Here is a 12311-nt window from a genome sequence, read left to right as displayed (position 1 = left end):
AGTGTGGGTCACTGACTCAGCCCTGTAGCCAGCAGTGGAGTTCCAAGCCATGCAACACAAGCAAGGAGTAGTTCCCCAAAGAATGTGACATAGAGAAAACAGAAAAAAAGAGACAAATATAACCACTCTTGGTAACACCAGGACTCCATCTAAGAATGACAGGATCTCATGGGAGGGGAGGTCCTCATCTAAAATTTAAGATCTATCCTTGGAAGAGCTTCCAGATGGTCAGAAAGGGCTCAAGTCCCAGCCCCATTACACTCCATCAAGAGTCTGAAGTGTCTCAGAGCCTCCTTGAGATTCAAGGCCAGAGCTGGGTGAGAACCTTCTGCAGTGCCCAGAAGAAAATGTTAACTAGATTTATGGGGTATATTATTGATAAATCCAATAGCCACGTGTCATAATTCAGCATGCTGATGGACAAGCAAATGGCATTAAGGCTTTGTATTAACTAGATAGACTCTGAGCCTCATTTATGTGTTGAGTGCAAATTGCTCCCCAGGATACCCAGTATAACAGCCCTAGACTGCCTCTTCTGTCTTTGCTTCTTGACTCCTTCCTCTGTCTAAAAGGATCCACTAGGCAGTGTGACCTTTGCAATGTCATCACTGCTTGTTACATCTGTGTCTGGAGCTGTACACAGAGATATACCAAATAAACCACACCCATGACGACTGCCTTTGAAATGGGACACAGCCACTGCTGGACATGGTTAAAAACACTCTGAAAGGCGACAGCACTTCCCCCTCCCTTTTCATAAGAGCTGCTTTCAAGATACAACAAGCAAACAACATTTATTTGTTTTGTTTTGTTTTAATTTTGTTATTGGAGTTCAATTTGCCAACATATAGCATAACACCCAGTGCTCATCCCGCCAAGTGCCCCCCTCATTGCCCATCACCCAGTCACCCCAATCCCCCACCCACTTCCCCTTCCACTACCCCTTGTTCATTTCCCAGAGTTAGGTGTCTCTCATGAAACAACATTTATTTGTGTTTATTCTTCTACATGTATCGACGGCCATTAAGAAAAAGACTGACTGCTAGAGAATTATGGCTACAAAAATATGTAAGAGGTAGCTCTCACCCTCAAGTTTCTCACAGCCTAGTGGAGACTGAGCATGTTAGACTATATACTAAAACAGGAGCGAAAAAGACCTCGCTTCTTATCCCATGCAGACCACTTATCTATCTACTCAGACTGAAGCATATCACTTAGACTCCTTAACCCCCACTTTTCTCGTCTAAAAGATACCACTAATAGGAAGTCTATACTTGTACCAAAAGGCCATTCAGAAGCTCAAACAATCCAGAGAGCACAGAATTGTGTGATTCACTGCACTCGATAAATTCAGAATGATTCTCACATTCGTGTTCATTATGACACATTTCTTGAGCACCAATTATTTGCAGACTCATGCCAAAGACTCGAGATTTGAATCCACTGTAGTGCTTTAGACTTCAAATAAAATCTCTTCCTATTTTTGTTAGTTAGCTAGAGCTGTATAACAAGACGCCACAGACTGGCTGGCTTTCTCACCATTCTGGAGGCTGGAAGTCTAAGACCCAGGTGCTGGCAGGGTTGGTTTGCTGTGGGACCTCTCTCCTTGCCTTGTAGATGGTACCTTCTTGTCCTCATGCAGCCTTTTTCTCTGTGCACCTCTTGGTGTCTCTTCCTCATATTACAAGGGCACCTGTCTATGGGATTAGGGCCCCACTCTTATGATCTCATTCAATTTTACCTCTTCAAAGGACTTATCTCCAACTACAGTCACTTTGAGGTTAGGGTTTCAACCTATGAATTTTGAGGGGACACAATTCAATTCACAACACTATCCAAATTGACTAAATTGAGTATTATGACATAACAGGAAGCTGATGGAGAAGGAGGATTCCAGTTTTGCCCATGCTGCAAATGGTGACATCGGGAACTCGGAATTTCTCTGCATCCCATGCCCCTGCCCCATTCCACAGTGTAAGCTTCTTCCCCAGCCTGGCTCTCCTCTCTGGCATAACCAGGGCAGTAAGCCTCTTTAATTCCAGCATGATGAAGGAGAAAAACTGCATTTCTTTTCCCAGAAGCCCTCTGCAAGGCCCTCCTAGCATCTCGCTGGCCCAGACTGGCATGGGCCAGCCCAGCCCATCCCTGAACCAATCACTGGAAAGGGAAATGAACTTAGCATGACTGGCTTGATTAGACAAGATGGATGTGTGAAGTCAACTGTGCTTCCTTTCTTTAAGTTTATATTCTAAAGGTGAAAAGGCTAAGGTGTCATCTAAAGATCTTTATATTCTAAAGATGTAAGGCTAAGGGGGTATGTATGCCCATCTGGTCAGAAAAGACAAGGTTTGGAAGTGGATTTCAGATGAAGAGATTCTTTAATGGGGAGATGGGGCAGCTATGTGACCAACTTTTCACCTCTTCACTGGGGAGAAAAAGGAACTCCTTTCTGGGTATTTATGTGCCAGTCACTGTGTGTGTTACTAGTTTGTAACCTCATTGTGTGCTCATACCATATCTAGAATACTGGTAGGATGAGCTTGATTCCCCTAAAGAAGAAACAGAAGCCCAGAAATTTAAGAAGTATGTTCAAGGTCACACAGCTAATGGCAGAATCAGAACCAGCACCCAGGTGTGTCTGGATCCACATCCATATTATTTGCAGAGCATCATGATTCTTAAAGACTCTCCCTCCATGGTTTCTCCCTTTTATTATAATAAAATATAATAATAACAATAACTAGTACCATTTACTAAGCACTCACATGTGCCAGGGATCACACAGAATATTTAAGACATTACAGCAACAACAAAAAATAATGTATGTAGGAATCAAACACACCTTCCTACAAAAATGAATGCACTAGAGCTTCATGGAGAAAAGCTCTTACAAAGGCCATTTTAAAAGACGTGAATAGATAAAGACAAACACCAGATTTACAAATAGGATAACTTAACATTATAAGGATATTAATTTTCCCTCAACATTAATCCCTGGACTTTAAGCAGTTCTAATCAAAGTTCCAGCAAAACTTTTTGAGAAATTTGAAAAACTGATTCTCAAATGTATATGGAAATTTAAAAGGCATGAATATATAAGGTAATTTTGAAGAAAAAATGGGAATAGAAGAAGGACTCACTTTACTGAATATTAAAACATATTACTAAATAACAATAATCCTTTTTTAAAGATTTTTTCATTTATTCATGAGAGATACGCACAGAAAGAGGCAAAGACATAGGCAGAGGGAGAAGCAAGCAGGCTTCCTTCAAAGAGCCCGATATGGAACTTGATCCCTGACCCTGGGATCATGCCCTGAGTTGAAGACAGATGCTCAACTGCTGAGCCACCCAGGTGTCCCAACAGTAATTCTTTTTTAAGTGCAGTGTAGTCTTAGGAACAGATAAATAAATCAATGAAGTAACAGGGATTCCAAAAATATTCCTACATGTATGGGAGGCTTGGTGTTATACCCCAATTGAGAAAGATCAAATTATTTGATAGATTTTATTGGAAAAATTGGTTCCCTGTATGGAAATTGTGCAGATTTGAAAGCAAGATCTTTATAAAACCAGCATGAGGGGGAGACATGAAGTGTTCAACTGCATGAAAACTATGATTTCTGCTCAGAAAAGGACATAATCTACACACTGAACACTCTTGTAGATCACAAGAAGATGTGTGCAATGCCTAAAACTGGGCTCGTGTTGAAATCTAGAGAAACCCCTACAACACAGCAAGAAAAAAATCAGGAAACCCAATAGAAAAATGGGTAAAATCTATGAAAAGAAAATTAATAGAAGAGGAAACACTAATGGCTAACAAGTATATGAAGAGATACTCAAATTCATTAGTAATTAGAGACAAGCAAATTAAACCAACAATGATATACCACTTTACACCCATCGTATTGGCAAAAATTACAAAGTCAGAGAACATCAAGTGCTAAGGAGAAGTGTAAGTAGAAGTCCCAAGTAGAAACCTCCCAATACTTGGGGCAATTAACTGCTCATCGACCTGACAGTCTCTACCCCTGGATATGTGCCCCAGAAAAACTCCCCCACAAAACCATAAGGTGAGGCTGTTCACCATAGTTTTCTTTATAACAGCAAAGTCTTTGATGTCCCTGTGTGTTCATCACTAGGGGAATGGATAAGAAAATTGCAGTCTATGCATATACTGTCTCCCAGGCCAGTCAGAACGTAATGAATTAGATTTACATACAACAATATGAGATGTCAAAAATCTAGTGTTGAGTGGGAAAAAGTCACTTATGACATCAGAGCCAACCTCTGTATTTTATTAATTATGTACTAAATTAAGGTATGAAGGGAGAACTGGGGAAATCTCTATTCCTATACTAGAAGGAACACCTATAGTGTGGGAGGAGTTAAAGGAGAACCAGAGATGGAGAAGAACACATAATAGAAGGAAATAAAATCACGGAGAACTGTTCGGGCCAGTGAATCTGAATGAATCTATTCTGAGTCCCTAGAGGACCAACCTTGCTCACCAAAATGGTGGAGACATTGCTCTATGGTCATTGTCACATTCAATCCTCACCAAAAAAAATGCTAAGAGGCAAGTATCATTGTTTGTTGTATTTTTGTTTTGAAAACAGAGAAGGGTAGGCAACTTTCCCAAGGCCATGGAGTAAGTGGAAGGTTAGGGATCTGAAATAGGCTGTGTGTCTGCAGATCCTCACACTTGGCATCACACTCTACCACCTTTGTTTACTTTTTTTTAAAGATTTTATTTATTTATTTATGGGAGAGAGAGAGGGAGAGAAGCAGGCTCCACGCAGGGTGCCCGATATGGGACTCGATCCCGGGACTCCAGGATCATGCCCCAGGCCAAAGGCAGGCACTAAACCACTGAGCCACCCAGGGATCCCTACCACCTGTGTTTAAAGCAGAAATCTACTGAAGTTCAATGTGGCAGAGCATAACAAAGTATGAGTGCACTAAATTACTTCACCTGCATGTGAGTTTTCTAAGTTTCTAAGATGTCCACGGATACGGGCTTATTTTTAGTGGACTAGCAACACCTGACCAAGCAAAACAACAATTTCAGTTCAATAATTTCACGGCTTCTAATGCAAAACAAACCCAAAACAAAAACTGTTTCTTGCGGCCCATCTTTCTGCATGATGCAGCAACTTGTACCATAGACCATCTTTTCCCCAATAAGTTGCATAAGATTTTCAGCGCCAAGTGTATAGTTATAGGAGTCAAAATCTATATAAACTCAATTACAACATTTTGCTTCACCTTAACGAAAACTCCATACATCAAATTTGCTTTCTGAAAGTATATTATAGAAGAAAAAATGCAGTGTTGGGACTTCCTAAGAACCAAATATTGGTAGCCTTACGTAATGCCTGGCACATTGTCTATGCTTGTTAAGTGTTAAGTGAATGGGTAAAAGATAGCTAGGTAGGTGGAGGATGGATGGATAAGTGGGTGGATGGATGGATGGATGGATGGATGGATGGATGGGTGGGTGGGCGGATACATGGATTGGATGGATTGGATGGATGGGTGGGTGGGTAGGTGGGTGGGTGGATGAATGGATGGATGGATGAGTGGGTAGATGGATGGTGGTAGGTTAGTGAGTGGGTAAATTATGTGCATTCTTGGCTCCATACCTGGGATTTTTCACTAATGACATAACCTAGATGCTTCCATGAACACATCAGGGTGACTAGAGTATTTCACCCTCTCCCCCAAAATGCCCTTGAAAATTTCACTTCTATTTTAAGCTGCTATTTTCTCTTAACTTTCATGGAACTCATTAATCTGCCAATGAGCACTCCAAAAGCACATGCAGCCTGCAGGATGACAGCAGTGTGACTTAGTTCAAAAGCTATCCTAGGGTCCCTGAAAGACTTTGGAAATTGCTCCTTGTTCTTTCTTCCTTGCATTTTTGCCTAGTCTTGGTGTTGGGAGGAAAGAGAAGAAAACTCATCATTAGCTTAACAGAATGTCAGCGCTTTCAAACAGAGAGAGCTGCATCAGACCCTGGGCTCAGCTCTCATGTTCTCAGATGCCCCTGAGAAATGTGTTTCCTTGAAGTGCCCTTTAGAGCTGTCGGTTCCGTCTACCAGAGTCCCAGCTTCTGCAGCTAAAGGCCTACCTCACTGCCATTCTGCACACACCAAGCTGGTTTGCCTTCCATAACAGTGCTCCTTCCACTGGGCAAAGTCACCAGCATCCCATAACCCATGCACCCAGGGAGGGTATAGACCAGGACTCAAGAGACCAGAGACTAAGAGGTGAAGAATTATAATTCGGATTCCTAAAACAATCATTTCAGTTTCCATAAAAGATTTCCCCACTGGAGTCATTTTCACTGGAGCTTTGTCCAGCACCATTCAGCAGTGCTTTCCCTACTCACAAGTTACAAGGAGCTCAAGTACAGATTCAGTAACACGGAGGCTTTCTTTCATAAGATGTCTGCACTGCTTTCTGCACACTAATCCAGCCTAATAGAGCCTTCATTTATCTATCTGGGTTGGAATGCATGAACATCCCAAAGACCCCTCTCTTGAGCTTATACGATATTGTTCTCGTTTCCCAATTGAAGGAGAAATTTCAGGATTATAGGATTATATTTTATGAATGCTAGTTCCTGGCCTTGGGTAAGTTCCTTAACTATCCTAAGCCTAAATTTGCTCATGTGTAAAACAGAAAGAAAAATACCTTCCAAGGCTGTCGTAAAGATTGCTTCACTCAGAATGCAGTTTTTGAGAACCTACTCCTCTATGCAAGGCTCTAGAGTGAGGGACAGTTGGGGACTAAAGATAACACATGAGTGCCATGAGGTCGGAACTTGATAGGTGAGCAAGAGGCACAGGCCAGTAAGTGCTGGTATAGAAAATAAGAAAACTGGACTCTGAGTCATTCCAGCTTCAGTGAAACTCTTGCTTCCACCACTTCCTCATTACATGAGGCTGGGAAGTAACCTTTCTCAGCCTCAGCTTATCCATGGAGATAATAATACCTCTCTACTGCTTCTGTAAGGGTTAAATGAGATATTACTTGATAAGACACTCAGCAGTGTTGAGACCATAAAAAGTATTAAATAGACAATGATGTTAAGTGTTACAGGAAACACAAGATGATATAAGCACACCTAAATGTGCCAAGCACAGTGCCTGCCATGCGGAGGGTACACTATAAAAGTTAGTCCATACGTCCATGTACATCAACTCTGATCCCATAAATTAGATCATGGCTTAATTTGAGCAAGGCAAGGAAAGAGCTAGAAATGGACCAAAGATCTTAGAGATGCCAAGCTGGGAGAAGATACCAGTGGCTGGCTGGTTGGCTGGAAATCTTCTGAATTCCCTAGGCATAGGTAAGTACAACTACATTCACAAGGAACTACTGAGCTATTGGGGGAGGGTAGGGGGTAGAGGGAACACAGCCCAGGTAAATCCCATATCCACAGGGTATGAATATGGGACAACTATGAGTAATTCAAACAATAGGAATTCTTGGGAAGACAGGAAGTATGCTTGGCCAAGACCATATGATGAGCTATGGCCCAGAACAGGTGCTCCAGTCTGAAGACAGTCCATTACACAATGGTGACCACTGAGAACACGAGAGAAAAGAGAGCTGATTATTGATTAGAGACATCAATAATGCTGGTGTTGGACAAGCTCTTCTACATATGAGGCTTTACTGAAAGTTATAAAACACAAATGTTTAGGACTCTTTGGAGGCAAGTGGCAGAAATCCAACACAAATGGACTTAAGCAAAAAACCAAAATTGGTTAGCTTACCTAATTGATGGGTAAGATGTCAGGCATGCTTAGATTCAAGTATTCAAGTGGTCTCATCAGGAATCCGTCTTCCTCCATTTCTCAGCTGTTTTTCTCTGTTTTGTCTTCCTTCAAGAGTAATCTTTCCATGGAGAGGGAAGATAACCATGAGTAGGTTTATAGCGTATTCTTTCAAGAATGAAAATCAAGAAAGTTTTTGCTTCCACTAATTGTAGTAAAAGTCCCAGGATTCTATCACTGGCTCTGATTGGTCCACCTTGAGCAAGGATGTTTTGATTGGCCAGGTCTGTGTCATAGGGCCACCCCTAGAACTAGGAATAGGGCCAGCCCATGTGAGCCACCTGCCCTCAAGGAAAATAGAGATGTTACTACTGGAAGAGGGGTCATGAATCTGCACAGGTAAAAACACCACATGTCAACCACACTTTCCTGCTGCTCTTTTTTCTAGGCATCCATAGAATATCTGAGATCATATTCAGAAGTTAATCTCAAAAGATATCAGCAGGGGTAAGTAGAGAAACAGACTTGGAAATGTCATCATGGCAGTTAATTGTGGGAAATGTAGCACCCTGATTGATCGCACAGCATTTAACCTCAAGAATACCAAGCCTTCAAGTGGTTTTCTTTTGACAAATGTGAGGCAAAGGTTTACCAAAACTAGCAGATATGACTGTGACTTACAAAATGAAGAAAAGCAAACAAGAAACACAATTTGATATGATTTAATAAAAGATTTGTTTCCACCACTTCTCCTGAGGACCTTGGTACATTTTCTTTTTAGAGACAGTTATTATCTCTACCTTTATTGAACAAAGGCATTGGAACACAGCTGCCAAGGATCTGTGAAGAAAATCACTCTTTTATTAATAAGACTGTTATTAGCAGGGGAAAAAATCCATGTTTGGGGGTTTGCACTGAAGTTACAGGCCATTTCAAAGAAATATGGCCAACTACCACCAACATTATTTCAGGCAATTTCATGATCAAATGTCCTATTAGGTTGTTTAAAATTTTTATAGAGATTGTAAATCAGAACTATTTTCTATTTGCCCTAAATATTTAGGTGCTACAGGGAAAGCAGATCAAATTAAAGGGTATTGTGCACATTTTTTACTGGGATCTCCCAGGGATATAAATCATTCCACTTGGAGCATGGAGTTCTTCAGTAAACATGTTTGTGAAAACAACATCCGATGCTCCTCCAGTGTTCTCATTAAAAGAATGAACTGGGTAACAATAGCAGTTCCAGGTTCTTCCCATCTTCAAAATTTGCCAAGATTCAAAGGATACTACTCAGAGTTTCCCTAGAATTCCTTATAGGGATACATTTTGAGCCACTTCATTCCATTGTTTCAGCCCCAAACAATATCATGGGACAAGAATCAGAAGAAGACATGAGGGACAGACAAAGATCTGTAGACATGCTGGAAGGAATCATTCTTTCTTTTTAGAAACAGAGAGTCAATATCTATCAAACATGAAGATGCATATCCCTTGATCTAGCAATTTCTGTTTAGAGATTTAACCTACCGATAACACTCATACATGTGCATAAAGATAGATATTCCAGGATACTTAATGCAGTCTTGCTTATAGTGGCAAAAGATTGGACACAATCCAAATGTCTTTCAATAAGGCTCTGATTAAATAAATTACAGCAAAGCCTCACAGTGGAAAACAATGCAGCCATTAAACACAATAAAATGAGCCTAGCTGAACTGAAATAGCACTACCTCTAAGATACGTGGTGAAATAGAAAAAAGAGGGAAGGGAGATGCAGAGGAAAGTGTAGTAGGATGCCATTTTGTGTTTTTTAATGTCAGAAAATATTTGGTTCTGTGTGTTAACTCTACTGGAATTGAAATTAAAACTTAAAAAAAAAAAATGGCTGTGCACACAGAATACCTCCAGAAAGAAACCTGGGATTTCCCTCTTTGGAAAGGCCAGCATTATGTTCACTGTTATATCTTTTAGTATTGCTTTTTGAAGTTTTTAACATGTATGCATATGTAAACTTAAGTAAAATATTATTTTTGAGAGAGAGAGCATGTGCAAGCTAAGGGGTCAGGGGTAGAGGAACGGGGAGAAAGAGAATCTCAAGCAGATTCCATGCTGGGCATGGAGCCCAAAGTGGGGTTTGATCTTATGACCCTGCGATCATGACCTGAGCCAAAATCAAGAGTCAGATGCTTAGCTGAATGAGCCACCCAGACACCCCTCTAAGTAAATTTTTAAATAAAAAGAAATATGGTGGGACGCCTGGGTGGCTCCATGGTTGAGCATCTGCCTTTGCCTCAAGTCATGATGCTGGGGTCCTGGGATCAAGTCCCACTTTGGGCACCCTGCAAAGAGCCTGCTTCTCCCTCTGCCTATGACTCTGCCTCTCTCTCTCTCTCTCTCTCTCTCATGAATAAATAAATAAAATCTTTTTTTAAAAAAGAAAGGATTATGTGCCTTGCCATAAATCTAACAAGAAATAGAAGAGATTTCTTGAAAAAATAGGAAAATAATTCGGACATACATGGGAGTTCTGAAAAAATGGAGTAGTACCTCACTTCCTGGGATGGTATGAAAGATTGAGTGAATGTTCTCAACTCTTCGTTCCCTCCACTATGGAATTAAACATCCTTGTACCTTCGAGATTTTCTCACTGTGGATGGAGTGTTCTTTATGACCCATGGATGTCAGTCTTGGCCATGTGACTAGCAGTGTGAGTGGATGTAATAGAATTAGAGGCTTTACACAGGCCTCTGTGGTTCTGCTTGATCTTTTGTACTTTTGCCATCCACCCTGAGATCAAACCCTGGGTAGCCAGTGGTCCCCAGGATAAGGAGACATAGACAGCAGACCTCAGACAACCTGTAGTCTGGAGTGAAGCAAACGAATCCAACAGAGTCCAGCAGAATCATAGTCTACATGCAGACTCATGTGACAAAAATCATTTTTGCTATAAGCAAGGATTTGGGGCAGGTATGGTACACAGCTTTATTCCAGCCATAGCTGACTGATACAGATGGGATGACTTCCTTTCACTCTCTCCCATCTCCTCTAAGAAGTTGTTCCCAATTAACCTGCCCCTACACTGGACTGTGATCTTTCCAATGACAGGAACTGTGTGTTATTACTTCCTATATCCCTAGACTTCTGCACAGTGCCTGGCACAGAATTTTTAAAATAAAATAAATAAAATAAAAAACCTTTCTCTAGCCACCTTATCTAAAGTATTTGCCTCTATCTAATAGTCTCCATCATATCACACAGACCATTAATTACAATCTGTAATTATCCTATTATTTTGTTATCTTGTCTCCCTCACTGGAACGAACATGAGCTCCCCAAAGGAAATGAGTTAATGAATGCAGAAAAAATATTTCTTTACTCTGATTTTTATAAGCCTTCAGACATCTGTTTTACCATATTCTCCAAATTTCTCAGCCTGCCCTTCAAGGCCTTGCAAAAGCTGGCCTCAAACTGTTCCCAGTTCCATCACCCTTTCCTCCCCTTAGGTAATCCTATGCAACTTTTCACTGTTTCCCACCCACCACCCAGACTTTATCTTTTTCTGCAACTTTATCTTTTTCTGCAACATTATCTATGATATATCCTCAATAAGTTCCCTTTAACATGAGTACTCTTCTCTCTACCATCCTGCTTATCTAAATTCTGACCATTGTAGATTAGGTTCAGCTCTGATTCACTTAAGACTCAAAACACCAAGGCCTAAACAATATAAAAGTTTTTATCTTTTTTTATTAATAAATTTAGAAGTAGAATAAGATTGGAAAGGTAATCAATGGTTTCAGAGGAACAAGATCCTAGTTAAAGGCTCTGCCATGGATTCCTTCCTAAACTCACTTCCTGACTCAGAATGGTTGCTAGAGCTCCAGCGATTATATTCTCATCCCAGTCATTAGGAAGGAAGAAAGATGGAAGAAGAGCATGCCTGCTCTCTGTAAAGAAATCCACACCCCCTCCCTTCAGAATCATACGCACCATTTCCACTTACCTGTCATCCAACAAAACTTAGTTACACAGATACACCTAGTTGCATGGGAAATTGTATTAGTTAGTTTTGAAATATTACAAACCACTGCCTCATAACACAGCAACTTGAAATATTAAGCATTTATCCAGTGCATGATTCCATGGTTTGGTAATTTAAGCTGGGTTCAGCTAGGCAGTTTTTGTGGCCTCGGGTGAGTCTACTCATGCACCTGTGGTTAACCGTCTGGTTGTCTAAGTGTTGGCTGGTCTGGATGACCTCAGCTAAGAAAGTTTGTCTCTGCTCCAAAAGGGCTCCTATCCTCCAGAAGGCTAACTCTGGCTCAGTCACATGTGATGGTTGGTCAAGATCCCAGAAGGTTAAGTGGAGGTAGGATTGAAAGGCGTCTGCAGGCTTAGGCTCAGAATTGACACAATGTCACTTCCATTGCATTGTATTAGCCAAAGCAAATCATAAGTGTGGCTGGGATTCAAGGATGGGGAAATAGACTCCACAATTAAATAGCAGGACTACAAAGT

At 40.9% G+C, this 12311-nt stretch overlaps 1 long non-coding RNA gene across 1 annotated transcript in view; it reads right to left on the bottom strand.

Annotated features, from left to right (window-relative positions):
- Positions 1-12311, bottom strand: part of LOC102154816 — a 393058-nt gene that overhangs the window by 261606 nt on the left and 119141 nt on the right. Inside the window, exon 4 of the long non-coding RNA XR_005360886.1 lies at positions 7791-7911. This is a non-coding gene — a long non-coding RNA (uncharacterized LOC102154816). The remainder of the gene's footprint in view (positions 1-7790; positions 7912-12311) is intronic.

The sequence above is a fragment of the Canis lupus genome, chromosome 6, assembly GCF_011100685.1.
Source record: "Canis lupus familiaris isolate Mischka breed German Shepherd chromosome 6, alternate assembly UU_Cfam_GSD_1.0, whole genome shotgun sequence".
NCBI classification, from domain to species: Eukaryota; Metazoa; Chordata; class Mammalia; order Carnivora; family Canidae; genus Canis; species Canis lupus.
The sequence above is the reverse complement of the archived record's forward strand: the minus strand, read 5'-3'. Positions and strand labels throughout refer to the sequence as shown.